Genomic DNA, 23,776 nt, shown 5'->3' on the forward strand with positions numbered 1-23,776 from the left:
TACTATCAGCACACTTTTCAGCAGCAATTCTGCAGGCCAAAAGGACATGATATACTCAAGGAGCTGAAAGAAAAGAAAATTACCTACAAAAAACATTCCACCTAGCAAAGTTGTTCTTCTGAATTGAAGGAGAAATATAGAGGTTTCCAGACAAGCAAAAACTGAGGAGTTCATCACCAGTAAACTGGCCTTACAAGAAATGTTAAATGGACTTTTTTTTCAGCTGAAATGAAAGGACTCTAAGAGAACCCTTATACTTTCATATAAGAAACAAAACATATGAAATTATAAATATCACTGGTAAGTAATCCAGTGTCACAATGGTGTTGGGTTAATCACTACGAAATCTAGTATGAAGGTGAAAACAAAAGCCATGAAAATAACTATAATTACAGTGCCTTGTTAATGGACATTCTAAGTGAAAAGATGTAAACTGTGAAAATAAAAATTATAAAATATGGAAGGGGGGAAAACTAGTAAAAACTGTAGAATTTCAGAATACATTCATACTTAAGTTGTTATCAGCTTAAAATAGACTGTTATAACTCTAAGATATTTCATGTAAGCCTAATGGTAACCACAAAGCAAAAACCAAGAGTAGATGCAGAAAAGATAATGAGAAAGGAGTGTGAGTATACCACTTAAAGAAAGTCAACAAACCACAAAGAAAGAGCTCAAGAGAAGAAAGGAAAAAGAAATTACAAAACTTTCAGAAAACTCTTAACAAAATGACAATAAGTTTATACCTATTCTATAAATAATCACTTTACATGTAAATAAATTTTCCAATAAAAAATTACAGAGTGACTGAAAGAATTTTTTAAAAACCCTCAAAACACAAAAGAATATGATGCTGCCTACAAGAGACTCACTTCAGCTTTAAGAACACACACAGATTGAAAGTAAAGAGATGGAAAAAGATATTCCATGAAAACAGAGAACATAAGAAACCTGGGATAGCTATACTTATATCAGACAAGACAGACTTTAAGACAAGGACTGTAATAAGAGACAAAAATGGTACAACAGGAGCATGTAACATTTGTAAATATTTATACACCTAATATAGGAACACCTAAATATGTACGGGAAATATTAACAAACCTATAGAAAGAAATAAAAATAGTAGGAGACTCCAGTACCCCACTTTCATCAATGGGAAAATCATCCAGACAGAAACTCAATAAGTAAACATTGTACTTTAAATGATATGAACTTAGCCATTTACAGAATATGCCATCCAAGAGCAGCGTAATACACATTCTTGTCAAGTGAACATTGAACTTTCTCCAGGATAGGTCATATCTGTCTTACTACTTCAGTTTCCTGTTCATTTCTCAAGCATATTTCAGTGAACATAGAATCGATGGATGATAGCACTTTTCTTTCAGCACTTGAAAAATATTGTGTTAATTTCTTCTGGCTTCCTAGATTAAGAAGAGAAATCCTCTATGATTTGAATTGGGATTCCTTTATTAATGATGCACCATTTCTCTCTGACAGTTTTCAGGGGTTTTTTATTTTTAGTTTTCAAGAACTTATTTTTTCAAGATTTATTTAATTTTTTGGTTGTGTCGGGTCTTAGTTGCAGCACGCAGGATCTTTCATTGAGGCACACTGGCTTCTCTTTAGTTGTGGTACACGGGCTCCAGGGCATGTGGGCTTTGTAGTTTGCAGCACGCAGCCTCTCTAGTTGAGTTGCACAAGCTCAGTAGTTGTGGCACATGGGCTTAGTTGCCCCCGCGGCATGTGGGATCTTAGTTCCCCAACCAGGACCCAACCAGGGATCGAACCCACATCCCCTGCATTTGAAGGCAGATTCTTTACCACTGGACCACCAGGGAAGTCCCAGTTTTCACAAATTTAAAGATGACATGTCCTGGCAGGGATGCTATGTGGTTTGTTCTGTTTGGGTTTCATTTGAAATCTTGGATCTATAAATTTGTGTGTTGTCAAATTTGGGAAATTTTCAACTATTACCTCTTCAAATAACCTTTCAGCCCCATTTTCATTCTGTTCTAATTCTGACATCCTGATGATCTAAATATTGGCTTTATCTTAGTGTATTTTCATTTGTTTTTTCTGATTGTATGAATTCTATTGTTCTTTCCCCAAGCTTACTGTTTACATCCTCTGTTCTACCCAATCTACTATTGAGCCCATCCAGTGATTTTTTTTTTTTGAATTGGCATTATTTTGTTAGTAATCTAATTTCCATTTGCTTCTCTTTTTTTAATAACTTCTAGGGTTTTGTTTACAGATATTTTGCATTTTTTTCATTTGCTCATACATACTTTGTAATTAACTTTGAAGCTCTTTTACTATGACTGCTTTCAGTTACTTATCAGATAATTCCAACACCTGATTAATTTTAGTCTTGGCCTCAGCTGATTTTTCCTCATTAAAGTTTTGATTCTCTTGGTTCTTGGTCTTGTGGGTGATTTTCAATAGTATTCTGTACATTTTGGCTATTATGACCTAATACTTTTTTGAAGAAAATAGTTTCTATCTTTTTAAGGAGATTTCATTTTCCTCTGATTTTTCAAAGAATGAGGTAATCCCACAATTTTCATTTAATTGTGCTCACTGAGATACAAAGAGAACAGATTTAAGAGCCCCCTTTGGTTCAGCAACACTCAGAATTTCTTTAGATTTTATTTGAAATTTCTATTATCACAATGTAGAAGTTCAAAATAATAATGCTTTGATGTGTTTCACTGCATGAAAAATATTTTCAAAGTGCTTTTGTAGAGTGATACTGCCTTTTCACAAATTCTCTTTATAAGAATATCCATTGTGTTACTGTTTATCCTTGAACACTGTTTATTCCTACAATGAATTAACTAAACTATTTTAAAGCATCATTCCTCTAAGCTGAGTCTAAGGAGATGATGTTTTGGGGGATCGTTCTGGGGTCTCCGCTGCAGGTCAAATAATGCTTAAAGTTTTATAAAAATACTTTGGAAGATCTGATAACACAGTGTAAGCTGGAGTGCTCCTAAATCTGTCTGTAGAAGTTACCAGTGAGATAATCTAAGGCTTGCCCTTTTCTCTTGGGTGGTCTACAACAAAACTGATACACTTCAATTTGAATGAGGCATTTTGCAATTTACCAAGATTATTAATTCTTTCCTCTCATAAGCCATATTATCATAATCTTCTCTGCTGGGTCATGCAAAGGCTTGAAAATAAACATGAACACATTTACCAGCCCACAGTTATTTTCTTCTTCTCAGAAAAAAATATAGGTAGTATAAAACAAAACAAATATAACATCTTAAAACATATTCTATAGCATATTGTTATTTGTCATGGGAAGTACCCTTTCTTACATAATATAACTTTATGGCCTTCAGTTTTATCTTAAGTGGCAAAGAAAAAACTTATCAGATTCCATATGAATGATCTCTTTGCAAATCCTCCTTTAAGTGGCCCAAATTTAAAAAATATATTTTCCTTAATACTTAGAAAACAAAACCATAACCCATTCTATCTACTCTTTTAATATTGACTATTATTCAATTTTATATTCTCTTGCTATATGGATATATGTATATGGGTATATGTATGTATGTATGTATATAGAGAGACAGAGAGACACAGAGATAGACCACATGTCCTCATTACCACAACAGAACTGAGAAGAAAGATAAATCACTACTAAAATTAAATTAGAATACACAAAAGAAAAGAAAATATCTTAGTAACCAATGTGTCGGAAATGGGAAGAAGAATGCACAAAAACTCACTCTGATTTGGTACTCCAGCTTTGAGCCTAACTATTTTTGCAATAGTGGGAAACATCACATTATTTCTCCAGATTTTAATTTTATCTTCTGTAATATATTGGCTTAAACATCCACAATGCCATATGTCTAAAATTCAGGTTTATGTATTTTATTGGTGTCAATAATTTGCCCCCCCATAAAACCTGCCTAACTCACAACTGAGAGAATCACAGATTTCTGAAATTGTTTAAATAGTTCTGGAGAGACTATTTCTTCATGGAGTGGTCTGACAGGCTACCCAGTGGTGGCTGCCATTTTCTTCCTAGACTGTTCTAACAAGATACTGTGAGACTTCCTGCTGGTGATGACATTTGCAGCAGAGACCAAAAATTCTGAAGTTGTCCAGATGTTTTGATGGCCCCTGGAACATGATATCTACAAATCTAGCTCCCACTTCTTTTCAGATCACCTTACCTTCTCCATGGTTTCAATGACTTAAAAAGATGAATATATCATTCATTGTCATTTTTACTACATTTCAGTAAACAGCCTATGAAAGAGTTCTAACTTATGTCCTCTCTTTAATCTTATAGAGATATAAGAGAAATCACTATTCTGTCCCATGAGTCTTGGGTTCAAAAAGTGTATGTAGAAAATAAGCCAGAATCAAGCTGAGCTATGGACCTATATTGTCTTCACAATGGTCCAGCACTCTTCCTTCCTCATCTGCTCTACCACACCCTGTCCCTGAATTATGCTCTTCTAAGAAATGTGTATTGCTGAACTCTTCCTTTGGTTAGGAAGGTGGTCCTACAGGTGGCTTTGAAACCCCCCACAGATAAACCTGGCTGGACAATCTTTTTATTCTCCAGTATAATGATTTTGCAGGATGGTTTCCAAGTTGGGACTGTCTCCTCAGGGCTCCCTACTTAATGTCCATACACAGAAAAGGACCATATTTTTTTACTATTTATCAAGGTAGGATGTGAAGTAGAGGAGGTGACTCTGAGTAAAATATTAATAATCATTAGTTACACTATGACTAGCTATTAACGGTATTTCATGAGGTGTTCATGTGCCAGACACTCACTCTCACATTTAATTTCTCTCTCTCCCCCTCTCTTTCCTCTCTCTCTCTCTCGATCTATATATCTATTTCTCACAAATATAGATACAAATACCTGCCTCACAAATACAAGATTCAAAATTGCATATATTTTTATATATATATATATATATATATATATATATATATATATATATATATATATATAATTTGTAAGACAGGTGTTATATTTCTTCCATACAGAAAACAGGAGCACCAAAGAAGGTAAAGCCCTCTTATCTTCTTTTCTTGACCACAGGATGTCTTATGGACATGCAAATTAATGTTATAATACAAATCAATGAATATCATGGAAAATGTTTATGCCTTTTGTGTTCTGAATTCTTGCAAGAACAATGTTCTTAATCATAAAGAAGATCCTAGTTGATTAATGAGGCCATTATCCTGTCCTACCAAAAATTATCACTGTTATCACTACTCTAATCACCGTCATTAAGTCTAGTATATTTTTTGACTGAAGTGGTTTATTTAACGGTTGAAACAAATCAAAAGAATATTTCATGATATATAAAGATTATATGAAATTCAAAATTCAATATCCAGAAATAAAGTTTCATTGGGTCACAGCCACACTTACTGACCTACATACAAACTGTCTGCGGCAGCTTACATGCAATGACAGAATTGATTAGTTGTGACAAAGATGATCTGGCCAACAAAGCCAAAAATATTTACAGTCTCCCCCTTGACACTAAACGTTTGCCAATCCCTTGAGCTAAAATGCTGACATTCAAAAGCACCACCTAGTAGACCACAGAACTTGGTGAGGAATGCTATCTTCAAACCAGGTCACATATGGGACAGTAAATGTGGAGTTAACTATCTTTATTTTTTGGTACAGATTTTTTTTTTAAGTAGATGGTATCACAAGATAGAGAATGCCTCAGCAATCTTTAATAACAGGCACAATATTTCTGTTCACAGAGAATTAATTAATGCATGTGTTTAGAAATCACTAAGCAAACTATAATTAATGAACAAGGTGATAAAATATTTATAAGAAACAGACAGAAAACAATAAACAAAGTACATTACAAAGTGAATATATTACACTTAATAATTTCTAAAATCTTACCAAGATACATAGTTAATTTTACAATTTGCATGCTGACTTGTGCATTTTATTTAATTGAATAATTTCCTATTTGCAGAGAAAGAGATTGTTTTCATTTGCTGAGTCAAACCTTTATGTAGGACTTCCCTGGTGGTGCAGGGGTTAATAATCCACCTGCCAATGCAGGGGGCATGGATTCAAGCCCTAGTCCGGGAAGATCCCACATGCCGTGGAGCAACTAAGCCCATGTGCCACAACTACTGAGCCTGTGCTCTAGAGCCAGCGTGCCACAACCACTAAGCTCATGTGCTGCAACTACTGAAGACCGCACACCTAGAACCTGTGCTCATCAACGAGAAGCCACTGCAATGGGAAGCCCGTGCACCACAACTAAGCATAGCCCCCGCTCGCCACAACTAGAGAAAGCCTGCGCAGCAATGAAGACCCAACACAGCCAAAAAGAAAACCTTCATGTAGAATTAGCAAATTGGGAAGCAATTTATGTTTAGTATTTTACTGGGCAGTATTATATTTAATATATATTACAACTGAAAACAAATACAATTATAAATCTTGGGGGGAGAAGCAGAGCTTGATTTGTATTCATAATTCTGTACACAGTGTTCCCCATATGATAAATTTCTAACATTTCAACATATACAAAATGTACCTGCAAATTAAAAGCACTTTTTTCTTTTAAGCAAACACATTATAAAAATTCAATTATTATTTCTCTAAAATGACAGGATTGAGTTTGCTTACAATTTGAATTCTGGAGGTTTGTTTTTTGTTTGTTTGTTTTTTGCTCTCTGGGTTATATTCTTTAAATAAATTACCCGATGATATTTATGAAGAAGAAAAATAATTATACCAAGGTGAATAAAAGGGTGACTCACAAAAAAGATAGTACTATTTTTCTTCAAAATTAGCATGTGGCTTCAAAGTAAAAAGAACATTTCTGATTTGATTTTTAAACCTGGCCTGCAAGCATTTAATCATTTACCCAGAAGGAGATTAATGCTACCATGAAGCTATCATGAAATTAAGGAAAAGACAAAGAAAAGAGAACACAAAGTTGCCACTGGAGAAGCTGAGGATATGGGCTCTCTGCATCCACAGAGGACAGTCGGAAGGAGCAGCAGTGGGGAACATAAGTGTCCAGATAATTTGCAAGATGCTGCCTTCTGTTTGAAGCAGTATTTTTGATACATTCTTGTTTTTCATTGTGGTAACATGCATAACAAAAATTGTCCATCTTAACCATTTTTAACTGTACAGTTCAGTGACATTAAGTACATTTACCTTGTTGGGCACCATGAAGCTTCAGAAATATTTCATCTTCCAAGGTTAAAACTTTGTGCCCATTAAGTGCTAACTAACTCCCCATTCCCTTCTCCCCAAACCTGTTGCAATAAACCTTTCACTTTCTATCTCTATGAATTTGATTTCTATAGGGACCTTATTTAAGGGGAAGTATATGGTATTTGTCCTTTTATGACTGGCTTATTTTACTAGGCATAATGTCCTCTAGGTTCATCCAAGTTGTAGCATCCAGGAAAAAATATAAGAATAAATTAATTGTCAGATGCTTTGAAGACATCATTTGAGAGGATATGAAGCTAAAGTAGTGATATTCTGGCCATATAATTTTTAATAATGTCATCAGAGAATGAAGTGAAAAGGAACAAATTTGTGACAGAGGCACGTCTCTGATACTGGGATTCATGACTGTTTTACTGTGAAAGTATTGGAAAATAAGTATCAATTTAGAGCGGCATTTCTACTGTCTTAACAGTTAATATTAACAATTTTAACTAATCATAGCATTTATACTTCATACTATTTTGTGGGCTGCTCAGTCCACTCTGTAATATTGTATCCTGTAACTTTAGAGAAATGTTAACATTCTAGTGTTCCGCTCCAGGTGACACAATTCTGAGAAGTTTCATAATTGAGAACTGGAAAAGCTGAGAATACTTAGCAAACAGAAGACCTGGAGAAACTCAATAGCTGTCTGCCTACCTATATGGAAAGCTGAGAATGTGGAAGAAGCTTAGTGGTACTCGAGGTGAATTCATAGGGAATGGATGGAAGTGAAGCAAGAGAAGATACTGACGCAACCAAAAGAAGGATTCTCCAGTATCAAAACTACCTTGCTTGTCAAAGTAGTGAGCTTCCCATCACTAAAGGTATTCATGCAGAACCAGGGACTATCAGTTCAGGAAATGTGTTCTCAAGTGCTCTGTATGCTCTAAAAATTTGACAAAGTGACATTAAAGAACTACTTAATACTTAAGGATTTATTTATAAAATGAAAGTATTTGGGGGCTTCTGCACAGGGTTAGTAACTGGAATTTATAAATTAACGAGAATTATGGTGTGAAGGGTTGGGGGAGGGATAGTTAGGGAGTTTGGGATTGACACGTACACACTGCTATATTTAAAATGGATAACCAACAGGGACCTATTCTATAGCACAGGGAACTCTGCTCAATATTATGTAACAACCTAAATGGGAAAAGAATTTGAAAAACAACAGATACATGTATATGTATAACTGAATCACTTTGTTGTACACCTGAAACTAACAAAACATTGTTAATCAACTATACTCCAATATAAAACAAAAAGTTAAAAAAATTAATGGGAATTATGTTTATGTACATCAGTATTTAACTCAAACTATAAAATCAGTTTTCTATCATCCTACCATTTGATTTTCATTAAAATATGCTTTAATACCAGTCCTGTCTGGTTACCTTCAATTCATAATATTTTGCTATGATTCCAAAAAGAGCTTGCCAGATATTTTTACCCAATAATGTCGTGCATCTACCATTATACTGTCTCTGACATCCATGACACAATGTTGTTTTCTCTGAGAAACTCCTGCCATGACAGCAACCCGCCCCCCCCTTATAAGGACCATTATGATGAGTTGACCACACAAAAGTCCCCCATATGAAACTGTCCTCTAATGAACAATCTTTATCCTTTGAAATGTCCCCAAACTTCTCATTTGCCCCATTCAAGCCAACCAAGGATTTGCAAATGTGTCTGAAAAACAATTAGAAAGTTTCCCCCAATTGCAAAAATCTCCTTAGTAGAACCCTTGCCAATCAGAGACTGTCTTAGGATTTTTTCCTCCTTTTACTCCATAAGGTTTTTTTCCTCCTTTTACTCCATAAGGTTTTTTTCCTCCTTTTACTCCATAAATCTCTCTCCTTCCTTACATCATGGAGCCTCTGCTCAAAGAAGTCTTAGGAATCATGTGCTGTAAGATTATAAATCTTACAAGTCTTTGTTAAATTTGTCTCAGATTTAGTTTGATCATTGATACCTCCTTCCTGAAGATACTGAGCTTTATTACTAAATGGAGTCCACAAGTGAAAAGAGGTATCATAATAAATATCTGTACTGTCATCTTTTCCTCAAAAATATCTTCCCTATAGAGACAGCCTCACCCACCAGAGGGCAGACAGCAGAAGCAAGAAGAACTACAATCCTGCAGCTGTGGAACAAAAACCACATTCACAGAAAGACTGACAAGATGAAATGGCAGAGGGCTATGTGCCAGATGAAGGAAAAGATAAAACGCACAAAAACAACTAAATGAACTGGAAATAGGCAACATTGCAGAAAAAAAATTCAGAATAATGATAGTGAAGATGATCCAGGACCTCGGAAAAAGAATGGAAGCAAAGATCAAGAAGATGCATGAAATGTTTAACAAAGACCTAGAAGAATTAGAGAACAAACAAACAGAGATGAACAATAGAATAACTGAAATGAAAAATACCCTAGAAGGAATCAATAGCAGAATAACTGAGGCAGAAGAATGGATAGGTGACCTGGAAGACAGAATGGTGGAATTCACTGCTGAGGAACAGAATAAAGAAAAAAGAATGAAAAGAAGTGAAGACAGCCTAAGAGACCTCTGGGACAACATTAAATGCAACAATATTTGCATTATAGGGGTCCCAGAAGAAGAGAGAAAGGACCTGAGAAAATATTTGAGGAGATTATAGTCAAAAACTTCCCTAACATGGGAAAGGAAATAGCCACCCAAGTCCAGGAAGCACGGAGAGTCCCATACAGGATAAACCCAAGGAGAAACATGACAAGACACATAGAAATCAAATTGGCAAAAATTAAAGACAAAGAAAAATTATTGAAAGCAGCAAGGGAAAAAACAACAAAAAACATACAAAGGAACTCCCATAAGGTTAACAGCTGATTTCTTGGCAAAAACTCTACAGGCCAGAAGGGAGTGGCATAACATATTTAAAGTGATGGAAGGGAAGAACTTATAACCAAGATTAATCTATCCAGTAAAGATCTCATTCAGATTCGATGGAGAAATCAAAAGCTTTACAGACAAGCAAAAGCTAAGAGAATTCACCACCACCAAACCAGCTCTAAAACAAATGCTAAATGAACTTCTCTAAGTGGGAAACACAAGAGAAGAAAAGGACCTACAAAAACAAACCCAAAACAACTAAGAAAATGGTAATAGGAACATACATATCGATAATAACCTTAAACATGAATGGATTAAATGCTCCAACCAAAAGACACATGCTCACTGAATGGATACAAAAGCAAGACGCATATATATGCTGTCTACAAGAGACCCACTTCAGACCTACAGACACATACAGACTGAAAGTGAGGGGATGGAAAAAGATATTCCATGCAAATAGAAATCAAAAGAAATCTGGAGTAGCAATACTCATATCAGATAAAATAGACTTAAAGAATGGTACAAGAGACAAGGAAGGACACTACATAATGATCAAGGAATCAATCCAAGAAGAAGTTATAACACTTATATAAGCACCCAACATAGGAGTACCTCAATACATAAGGTAACTGCTAACAGCTATAAAAGAGAAAATTGGCAGTAACACAGTAATAGTGGGGGACATTAACACCTCACTTACACCAATGGACAGATCATCCAAACAGATAATTAATAAGGGAACACAAGCTTTAAATGCCACAATAGACCAGACAGAATTCATTGATATTTATAGGACATTCCATTCAAAATCAGCAGATTACACTTTCTTCTCAAGTGCACATGGAACATTCTCCAGGACAGATCACATCTTGGGTCACAAATCAAGCCTCAGTAAATTTAAGAAAATTGAAATCATATCAAGCATCTTTTCTGATTAGAAATCAATTACAGGGAAAAAAAACATAAAAAACACAAACACATGAGGCTAAACAATACGTTACTAAATAACCAAGAAATCACTGAAGAAATCAAAGAGGAACTCAAAAAATACCTAGAGACAAATTACAATGAAAACATGACAATCCAAAACCTATGGGATGCATCAAAAGCAGTTCTAAGAGGGAAGTTTATAGCAATACAACCCTACCTCAAGAAACAACAAAAATCTCAAATAAGCAATCTAACCTTACACCTAAAGGAACTAGAGAAAGAAGAGCAAACAAAACCCAAAGTTAGTAGAAGGAAAAAAATCATAAAGATCGAGCAGAAATAAATGAAATAAAAACAAAGAAAACAATAGCAAAGAACAATAAGACTAAAAGCTGGTTCTTTGACAAGATAAACAAAATTGATAAATCATTAGCCAGACTCATCAAGAAAAAGAGGGAGAGGACTCAAATCAATAAAATTAGAAATGAAAAAGGAGAAGTTACAATAGACACCACAGAAATACAAAGCATCCTAAGAGACTATTACAAGCAACTCTATGCAATTAAAATGGACAACATGCAAGAAATGGACAAATTCTTAGAAAGGTATAACCTTCCAAGTCTGAAACAGGAGGAAACAGAAAATATGAACAGACCAATCACAAGTAATGAAATTGAAACTGTGATTACAAAAACTTCCAACAAACAAGAGTCCAGGACCAGACTGCTTCACAGATGAATATTATCAAACATTTAGAGAAGAGCGAACACCCATCCTTCTCAAAGTCTTCCAAAAAATTGCAGAGGAAGGAACACTCCCAAACACATTCTATGAGGTCACCACCACCCTGATACCAAAACCAGAAAAAGATACTATAAAAAAAGAAAACTACAGACCAATATCACTCATGAATACAGATGCAAAAATCCTCAACAAAATACTAGCAAACAGAATTCAACAGCACATCAAAAGGATCATACACCATGATCAAGCAGGGTTTATACCAAGGATGCAAGGATTCTTCAATACACGCAAATCAATCAATGTGAAACACATATTAACAACTTCAGGAAGAAAAACCATATGATCATCTCAATAGATGCAGAAAAAGCTTTTGACAAAATTCAACACCCATTTATGATAAAAACTCTCCAGAAAGTGGGAATAGAGGGAACCTACCTCAATATAATAAAGGCCATATGTGACAAACACACAGGAAACATCATTCTCAATGGTGAAAAACTGAAAGCATTTCCTCTAAGACTGGGAACAAGAAAAGGATGTCCACTCTCACCAATATTATTCAGCACAGTTTTGGAATTCCTAGCCACAGAAATCATAGAACAAAAAGGAATCCAAATTGGAAAAGAAGAAGTAAAATTGTCACTGTTTGCAGATGACATGACACTATACATAGAGAATACTAAAGATGCCATCAGAAAACTACTAGAGTGAAACAATGAATTTGGTAAAGTAGCAGGACACACAATTAATGCTCAGAAATCTCTTGCATTCCTATACACTGATGATGAAAAATCTGAAAGAGAAATTAAGGAAACACTCCCATGTACCACTGTAACAAAAAGAATAAAATACCTAGGAATAAACCTACCTAGGGAGACAAAAGACCTGTATGCAAAAACTATAAGACACTGATGAAAGAAATTAAAGATGATACCAACAGATGGAGAGATATACCATGTTCTTGGATTAGAAGAATCAATATTGTGTAAATGACTATACTACCCAAGGCAATCTACAGATTCAATGCAACCCCTATCAAATTACCAATGGCATTTTTTACAGAGCTAGAACAAAAACTCTTAAAATTTGTATGGAGACATAACAGACCCCGAACAGCCAAAGTGGTCTTGAGGGAAAAAAACGGAGCTGGAGGAATCAGCCTTCCTGACTTGAGAGTGTACTAAAAGCTACAGTAATCAAGACAGTATGGTACAGGCACAAAACCGAAATATAGATCAATGGGACAGGATAGAAAGCCCAGAGATAAACCCACGCACCTATGGTCAACTAATGTATGACAAAGCAAGTAAGGATATACAATGGAAAAAGACAGCCTCTTCAATAAGTGGTGCTGGGAAAACTGCACAGCTACATTTTAAATAATGAAATAGAACACTCCCTAAAACCACACACAAAAATAAACTCAAAATGGATTAGAGACCTAAATGTAAGACCGGATACTGTAAAACTCTTAGAGTAAAACATAGGAAGAACACTCTTTGACATAAATCACAGCAAGATCTTTTTTGATCCACCTCCTAGAGTAATTGAAAGAAAAATAAACAAATGGGACCTAATGAAACTTAAAAGCTTTTGCACAGTAAAGGAAACTACAAACAAGATGAAAAGACAACCCTCAGAATGGGAGAAAATATTTGCAAATGAAACAACAGACAAACGATTAATCTCCAAAATATATAAACAGCTCATGCAGCTCAATATCAAAAAAACAAAAAACCCAATCCACAAATAGGCAGAAGACCTAAATAGCCATTTCTCCAAAGAAGCTATACAGACGGCCAAGAAGCACATGAAAGGATGCTCAACATCACTAATTATTAGAGAAATGCAAATCAAAGCTAAAAACGAGATCACCTCACACCAGTTAGAATGGGCATCATCAGAAAAGCTACAACGACAAATGCTGGAGAGTGTGTGGAGAAAAGGGAACCCTTTGCAGTGCCGGTGGGAACGTAAATTGATATGGCCACTATGGAGAACAGTATGTAGGTTCCTTAAAAAACTAAAAATAGAATTATCATATGACCCAGCAATCCCACTACTGGGCATATATCCAGAGAAAACCATAATTCAAAAAGACATATGCACCCCAATGTTCACTGCAGCACTATTTACAAGAGCCAGGTCATGGAAGCAACCTTAATGCCTATCGACAGACGAATGGATAAAGATGTGGTACATATGTATAATGGGATATTACTCAGCCATAAAAAGGAACTGGGTCATTTCTAGAGATGTGGATGGATCTACAGACAGTCATATAGAGTGAAGTAAGTCAGAAAGAGAAAAACAAATATTGTATATTAACACGTATATGTGGAACCTAGAATAATGGTACAGATGAACCGGTTTGCAGGGCAGAAATTCAGACACAGATGTAGAGAACAAACATATGGACACCAGGGGGGAAACTGGAGGTGTGGGGTGGTGGTGTGATGAATTGAGAGGTTGGGATTGACAAATATACACTAATATGTATAAAATGGATAACTAAGAACCTGCTGTATAAGAAAGTAAATAAAATGAAATTCAAAAAACAATATCTTCCCTATAACTTCTGAATAAAGTCTGAAATATCAGGGAGAAAAGCTTTCTTTATGTAGTTTAGGAGTAGAGTATAGAGAGTGACAATGGCAGGGATTTGAACTGAGTGCAGTGGTGTGCTAATGTTTCAGAACTATTTCCCCCAAATTAAATACAATAAAAACAAGCCCTGGTTTTTAGTGTGTGTATGGGGCTGATTTCAAGCCATCAATGCGGAGTTGGAAGAAAAGTGCTCAGTGCACTCTGGGATCCCCGGGGGCTGACAGCACCTCTTCTTGAGCATCTTTTGAGACTTTCTAGTACCATTTCACTTCACCCCTCTGAACCTTAGTCTTATTACTTTTAAAAATTAGGTAAGTGTCTAATCATTAAGTTGCTTGTATAAGGTCACACAGCAAATAAGTGTCATGTGGTATCAGCCTCTGCTCTTAGCCCAGTACATCATTTGCAAAACCTCCCTTAGAAAAGGAGTGGTGCTTTAGAAGCATATCAAGCTGTAAAATGAATAAATAACATGTTTTCCAAAGGACTTATTTTTGCTGACTCTGGATGTAATAAAGATGGCTTAAAAGACATGTATACATACACACAGCTTGGATCAGAATACCGAAGACACTTTTCACTACATTCACAGTTTTGTCAAGGGGCAGACCTATCCTAATAAACACCTAACACAGGTAAGAATGGCCATCATCAAAATGTCTACAAATAACAAATGCTAGAGAGGGTGTGGAGAAAAGGGAACCCTCCTACACTGTTGGTGGGAACGTAAATTGGTAGAGCCACTATGAAGAACAGTATGGAGGTTCCTCAAAAAACTAAAAATAGAGCTGTCATGTGATCCTGCAATTCCACTCCTGGGCATATATCTGAACAAAACTATAATTTGAAAAGATGAACTGGTTTGCAGAGCAGAAATTCAGACACAGATGTAGAGAACACACGTATGAACTTACCTTTTCAAACTATAATTTGAAAATATATATTCACCCCTATGTGCATCACAGAACTATTTACAATAGCCAAGACTTGGAAACAACCTAAATATCCATCAACAGATGAACGGGTAAAGAAGATGTGGTACATATATACAATGGAATACTACTCAGCCATAAAAAGAATGAAATAATGCTATTTGCAGCAACATGGATGGACCTAGAGATTATCATACTAAGCGAAGTAAGCCAGACAAAGACAAATATCCTATGATATCACTTCTATGTGGAATCTAAAAAAATGATACAAATGAACTTCTTTACAAAACAGAAATAGACTCTCAGACATAGAGAACAGACTTATGGTTACCAAAGGGGAAAGGCAGGGGAAGGGATAAATTAGGATCTGGGGATAAAAATATACACACTACTATATATGAAATATATAACCAACAATGACCTACTGTATAGCATAGGGAACTATACTCAATATCTTGTAATAGCCTATAATGGAAGAGAATGTAAAAAACGAATACATATATATTATATAATACATATTACATATAAGTATAACTGAATCTTTTTGCTGTACCCCTGAAACTAACACAACATTGTAAATCAACAATATTTCAATAAAAATTTGAAAAAAGGAAAGCACTCAACAAAGATATTCTCTTTGCCGAGTAAGCAATCAAACAAAAATCCAGAGACACTGGACCATTTTTTTTTTTTTTTTGTGGTACGTGGGCCTCTCACTGTTGTGGCCTCTCCCATTGCGGAGCACAGGCTCCGGAGGCGCAGGCTCCGTGGCATGTGGGATCTTCCCGGACCAGGGCACGAACCCGTGTCCCCTGCATCGGACTCTCTACCACTGCGCCACCAGGGAAGCCCTGGACCATTTTTTTTTTTTTTTTTTTTTTCTCCTGGACCATTTTTTATGGCCACATGCTTTGCTGGCTTTTTTACCTTTAGCACAGGTGATCAACTCACCCCAACTCTATTCTCAGATGTGAAAAATTCTCCATGGTTATTTCTGTCTTAATGCAAACCTTGTTTGTTTGTGACCCAGTTTGCTTAGTTGTTGTGGTTTGAAAAGAAATGGAGGGGAGGGGAATGTTTCATTCCTCTTGTTTCTTAATTGGAACCATCTTTTCTTTGTCTCTGCTGAAGAAGCTATAATCTAAAACCTGTGTCTGATGAGGATATCTGGGCCTGTAAGCTTTGGAACAGAAAGTAGTCTTCTGAGGGAAGGTAGAGTGCTCTGTCTGTCAGCGTATTGTTTCAAAGATCCTTCATTTGGGAGAAAAGTGTCCAAGAGTAACTACTGTTCTAATAAGAACTTACTTATCTTTGTAGAAGGGAGGGTTTAGAAGTTTTACTTGGAATGTACTTGGAAAAGGTATGATTGTGAGAAGACTGGAGGGGACTAACTTATAATGAGACTTACTTGTATACTAGTTATTTTACTTTTGCTGTCTCACAAAAAACCTAGAGAAAATATTAACTCCATTTTACAGATGGTGAAACTGAGGTTCACTGTGGGTTGAGACCCTGAAGTCCAGAGCTAGCCCATGGCAGACCTGAGATACTGAATAAAAATCTCTCTGCAATCAAAGGCCATGCTCTTTCTAGACACTACAGCAGGAGCTGGCAAACTATGAGCCAACCCCAACCTGCCACCTGTCTTTGCCCAAAGGTTAAGAATGTTTCTTATATGTTTTTAATAGGTATAAAAAATTAAAAGAAACAGCATTTTGTGACACATAAAAATTATTTGAAAGTCAAATTTTGGTGTCCCTGAAGAAAGTTTTATTGGAATACAATCATGATCATTCATTTCTGTACCATCCACAGCTATTTTCATGCTACAACAGCAGAGTTGAGAAGCTGCATTAGAGACTGTATGGCTTTCAAAGAAATTATTTAGTATCTTGCCTTTTATAGGTAAAAAGTTTGCAGACCCCTGCAATAGACCAGTGGTTTTCAAACTTGAGTGTGCACCAGAACTACCTGGGTGACTTGTTCAACACAGAGGCTAAGCCTCACCCCAGAGGGTCTAGTTCAGCAGGTGTGGGTGGGGTCTGAGTAACCCCACTTCTAACATGTTCCTGGGTGATGGATGCCCTTGCAGCCGGTCTTGCAGTCACCCTTCGAGAACCAGAGGTATTTAATAGGGAAGAGCAAATCTGACTCCATACTAGATCTGTTCCTTTTACTTTAACCCTTGAGCTCTGTTGCCTGTGCTTAGTCATGCTGGCTCTACACCTTTTGTAAAAGAATGTTGTCTATAGCCTGAAATACACAGGATAGCCCATTCTTAAGGCTCTGACCTTTAAGAGTCCATTCATATACAAATAAAAAGTTGCAGGACAGAGAATAACACTTGTCTTATTGGAGGTTTACAGGAACATTGTGACCTGACCTGTGTGGGCAGCTGCAAGAATAAAGGATTCCGAAACCAAGAAGTTTGCAACAACTAACCACGCCCCTCCCTCACCTGGCCTGGGAAAGAGCATTGCTGAAACCCTTTGAGGAGTTAGGGGATTTGGGGTGCATGAGCTACCCATCTCCTTGCATGGCCCTGCGATACACCTTTCTCTCTCCAGACTCCAAGATTTCAGTGCTGTCTGGCCTCACTGTGCATCAGGCACATGAACATGCCCTCAGTAACAGAGATGTTCAGCCCAATTTCTAATTTGCTAAAATGATTTTGCTGATGAAATGGTTTAGCTATTAGTTCAACCAGTGGATTTTGCAGCTAGAGGATAAATCCTCATTAACTCTATGACTCTCCCCGGTCTGGATCTTCTCTTTGTATGATGCACGTAGAACTTAGACTGCTGGAGGATTCTTGTACAGTTGTTTGCATTTCCATGGGTCCAGTTTTGCTTATCTCTATAATTTAAGTTTATTGACAGCAGACTTCAAATAGTTTGTGGCTATATACCCACAAATAGTTGGTGGTCAGTGCAAGGCAGCTCTCACACAGAGTGGATGGCAGAGTAGCAGAATTGAAAGACCAAAGACTCACTTGCTTTAAATCATGACTCTTTTTGCTCTCTACCTAATTTTGCTTTATACCTAAATTTGCTTTCTGCCTAAATTTGGGCATGTCTCTCTCCAAGGGCCTCAGTTTCTTCTGCTGTGAAATTAGCATGATGATGTGTGGATCGTTCAAAGGTCCTCTGAGCTTTAACATCAGGTCAAATACCTAAGGCATATTTAATGTCTAACAAACCATAAACAACCTGGAAGCTCCAGAGGGGTTCACTGCATAATAGTCAAATAAAAGCTCTCAGTCCTTACACTCTCACAAAGAGCATGCAATGTGGGAAGTCTTTCCCTATTCTGGGTTCTGATTGACTTCCACACTTCCCCTGATAGGGGCATGGAATCCCTGACCACATAACGCATTGATACCCACTCCATTGCCATGTAGCCTCCTCCTGGACTGGTGACCAAAGAAACCCTGGATGGCATCTAGATGGACAGTCTCACAAGTGTGCATCCAAAGCAGAGGAGCTGCCTGGAGAACACTGGCCTGCTGTAACCCCCCCAAATGTTAAGAACGTTAGAAAGAAAGGGAGGTTCGGCGCAGTGTCAAGGTCTATTATTTGCTGCAATCTCCCAGAATGGTGCAGAGGTTAAGAACTCCAACATGGAAACTGACCACTGAAATCTGTGGTGTGGCATTAGGTAAGTTTACGAAACCCCAAATTGTTGAAGTAAGTTTAATTTCCCTACTCCTCAGTTTCATCATTTCTGAAAGTGGGGCAATCACAGAACTTACCTCCTATGGTTGCTGGGAGGGACAAATGAGCAATTTATGTAAAGTATAGGCTTGGCCCAAGGGAAGTGCTACTCAGAGCAAACACGTAACACTCTTCCAGGAACTGTGTTGAGTGCTTCCCTGATGGCGCAGTGGTTAAGAATCCGCCTGCCAATGCAGGGGACACAGGTTCGAGCCCTGGTCTGGGAAGATCCCACATGCTGCGGAGCAGCTAAGCCCCTGTGCCAAAACTACTGAGCCTGTGCTCTGGAGCCCATGTGCCACAAATACTGAGCCCACATGCTACAACTACTGAAACCCACACACCTAGAGACCGTGCTCCACAAGAAGGAGAAGCCACCACAATAAGAAGCCCGTGCAGTGCAATGAAGAGTAGACCCCGCTCGCCACAATTAGAGAAAGCCCTTGCAGCAACAAAGACCCAACGCAGCCAAAAATAAATAGATAATAAATAATATAATATTTTTTAAAAAATCAAAGCACTTTATTAGAAAAAAGAAAAGCAAGACAGTATTGATGCATACTGCGAGTTCAATGAAAATACACACAGAGAAGAAAGCCTGAAAGGGTTTGGAACAAAAGGTTATATTTGGGATTGTTGTTAGCATGATTTTGTATTTGAATGCGTATACCTACTTTTTTTCTTTACTGCTATATTTTCTGACAAAAATATTTTGTAATCAGATGTGTATATATGTATTTCTGTTTGTTCTCTGTTTTCATACTGTCATCATGTCTTTATGCCTTTATTTTGCACCATTCTCTGGAATTCCCTACTTTGCCACTCAGACCTGCACCTTCTGGAATTTCCCACTCACTGGCAAAAAAAGGTTCCTGGTGGCATAGTATTCTGAATAAAACTTCCTAATTTCACTCTATCCCATTGGAAAACTGACCACTGTGCTGCTAAGCTCATTTGACAAAGAAGAAGGAGGAGGAGGAAGGTGAGAGAGGAGTTAAAAGAAGAATTATTCTAAGGTCCTAACAGGAAAAACACCTTCATATATTGTCCTCCTCCGGTGACATGTGCAGCATGACAGAGCTCACAAATATCTTTACCAAAAAGATATTGACGGATACTGGGGAGGAGCAGAATTTTCAAAATTACTTTATGACACCACATAGAAAGCAACTTACTTTTGCAGTGTTTGTTCTAGAGCAGGGTACCATGTTAGGTACATTAACATCCAGGAATGTATGTCAGCTAGCTAGTTCTCTGTCAGTATTACCAACAATATAGTCTTTTAAAAACTATTCTCAAACTTTTAAAGAAGCAGCGCTACACAAAGAAAAAATGGAATCTATTGCCATTGGCACCTCCCCCTGCCTCTCACAGACTTGCTTCTAATTACTCAGAGCAAGTTTTCTGCGCCTTGTTTGTTTTTTGTTTATTGAAGTATAGTTGATTTACAATGTTGCGTCAGTTTCAGGTGTGAAGCAAAGTGATTCAGTTATATGTATATAAAACATATATATGGGGCTTCCCTGGTGGCGCAGTGGTTGAGAGTCCGCCTGCCGATGCAGGGGACACGGGTTCGTGCCCTGGTCCGGGAAGATCCCACATGCCGCGGAGCGGCTGGGCCCGTGAGCCATGGCCGCTGGGCCTGCGCGTCCGGAGCCTGTGCTCTGCAACGGGAGAGGCCACAGCAGTGAGATGCCTGCGTACCGCAAAAAAAAAAAAAAAAAAAAAAAAAAAACATATATATGTATTCTTTTACAGATTCTTTTCCCTTACCGGTTATCGCAAAATATTGAGTAGAGCTCCCTGTGCTATACAGTAGGTCCTTGTTGGTTGCCTACTTTATATATAATAGCGTGTATATGTTAATCTCAAACTCCTAATTTAACCCTCCCCCCACTTCCCCTTTTGTAACCATAAGTTTGTTTTCTATGTCCGTGGGTCTGTTTCATAAATAAGTTCATTTGTATCATGCACACCAATGTTCACAGCAGCACTATTTACAATAGCCAAGACATGGAAGCAACCTAACTGTCCACTGACAGATGAATGGATAAAAAACATGTGGTACATATATACAGTGGGATATTACTCAGCCATAAAGAAGAATGAAATAATGCCATTTGAGGCAACATGGAGGGACCTAGAGATGATCATACTAAGTGAAGTAAACCAGACAAAGAAAGACAAATATCATATGATTTGTTTGGTTTTGATTGACGACCATATGCCCATGTACATCTTCTGTTTAAGCCCTGCCCAGGCTCTAGCAAGCATCTCTCCAAAGATGCCATATGCCCTGCCCTCGGTCGGATGGACTTTCTGACACACTCTCCCTTTCTGTTTTTCATGCCAGTCTCTCTCAGGTGGTGCTTTTGAATCCTTTAGCATGGACTAGTATTTATAATAGATTGTTTAGGGCAATATTCTCAAACTTTGCAAAATGTTGGCTGAAAGGGCCCCATTTGTCGACAGGTGTGGAAGTCACATTGGATTGGCTGGTGGGCTTGCTTACGTTTTCCCAAACACAAGATATGATTTTACACCTACTGATCTTTCTCAAATTGTGATGGAGTTATTTTCTGATAAACCCATCATAAGTTGAAAATATCTTAAGTCAAAAATGCATTTAATCCATCTAACCTACTGAATATCACAGCTTAGCCTAGCCTACCTTAAAAATGCTCAGAACATTACCCTATAGTTGGGCAATATCATATAACATGAAGTCTATTATATAATTATAATTATAATTATATAATTATATCTAAAATATATTATAATTATATACAATACAATTATTATACAATTATACAATTATTTGTATAATTATACAATTAATTGTATTATTATTATACAATTATTATACAATTATTATAATTATAATTATATAATTATATCTAAAAACCTCTTCAAAGAAGTTAAAAAACTAAGAGCAAACTAAACTAAACAAAAACAATGGGAAGGAAATAATACAGATAAAAGCAGAAACTAATTAAATAAAGATAAATATAGAATAAAATGATCAACAATATCAAAAACTGATTTGAAAAGCTTTATAAAATTGATAAATTATCAGGAGGTTTGTTGAGAAACAGAGAGAAAGGGAGGGAGGAAGGGAGAACGAGAGAGGAAGACAGAGAGAGAGAGAGAGAGAGAGAGAAAACAAATTGCTGATATTAAGAAAAAAAAAAACTATCGATCTTACTCAAAATCCTGTAAGTATGTATAAATGGATGATAAATGGTCTTTGTGAATAATTCTGTCAGTAAATTGGGCAATGTAGATAAAATAAATTCTTAGAAAAGTAAAACATATTAAAACTGACTCCAGAAGAAACAGAAAATTTGAATAGTTTCAAATCTCTTAAAGATACTGAATTTGTAGTTAAACTCTATAGTTAAAAAATAAATAAATACAGATGTTTTCATTGGTAAAATTTTCAAGCATTTAGAATCAAATTAACACCTATAATACATTTTTTTCCAGAGAATGGAAAAAAGGAGAATAATTATTATTATCTTATTTTATAAAGTTACCTTGGCACAGATACCAAAATCCAATTGAAAAGTAGAAAAAAGGAAAATAATGTGTTAATTAATTTTCTATATAGAGATGCAAAACTTTAAAATCTTTTCAAACCAAATACAGCGATACATAAAAAGGATAATCTATCATGACAAGTGAGGTCTATTCCAATGATACAAGAAAGGTTTAACTTTCTGAAGTCAATCAGTATAGTTAATTACATTAAGAGAATAAAGAAAAAAGCATACAATTTACTTATTAGATACAGGAAAATAACTTGAAAATTTTCTCACAAATTAATGATAACCATTTTAACAACCAAGAATATTCTTGAAACCAGTGAATTCTCTTAATCTGAAAAGGGTATTTTACCTGTTTAGGTTAGATTAGAACCACTACGAATAATATGGCTATCAGTGAGGCAATATAGCAATTTATGGATAAATAAATAAGGAAGAAGCTGGGGGAATTAGAATCTGAAGTTTTGTTGTCAACGATCAGAGTCTGTACCAATTACAACCTGAAGCAAAGGAGCAAGGGAAGAACCTGCTCAGTACAGCCTCAACTGGGGTGGGAAGACTTACGGACTAGGACTTCCAAATGGAGTTGCTTCAGGTGGTGTCTTCCCTTTGGCTAGATGACCTCACAGTGTTTCAGCTTCAGAATAGTCATATTTCTTGTTTCTTACACTGGAACTCAAGGGTCCAAGACTGAATGTTTTTCAGTGACAAGAGGCTGCACTGCTTCTTCTGACCTAATCTGAGAAATCTCATGTTGTCACTTCCGCCACATACTATTAGTTATAAGGAAATCGCGATCCTTATGATATGGAAAGATACAGATCTCGCGTCTGGGTGGAAGCAGTGTCAAAGTTATATTGTGGGAAGGGAGATATTGTGATCACCTCTGAAAAATACAGTCTGTTAACAATTATCTATTTTCTCCAATACCTCATTCTGGAAGATATTTTAGTTGGATAATATAATGTTTGGATTAATTCTTGAAGATTTTTATTTACTTTCTTCATATTTTCCCTTTTATAGTCATTTTTATTATACTTCCTTAGATATTTTGTTTACCCTATAGTCCATTTCTGTATTTAAATGTGATCTTGCTATCATGTTTTTGATTTCCTACAAGTCTTTAATACACTTGGATTTTTTTCTTTTTCTTA

This window comes from Phocoena phocoena, chromosome 7, assembly GCF_963924675.1.
Source record: "Phocoena phocoena chromosome 7, mPhoPho1.1, whole genome shotgun sequence".
Classification (NCBI taxonomy): domain Eukaryota; kingdom Metazoa; phylum Chordata; class Mammalia; order Artiodactyla; family Phocoenidae; genus Phocoena; species Phocoena phocoena.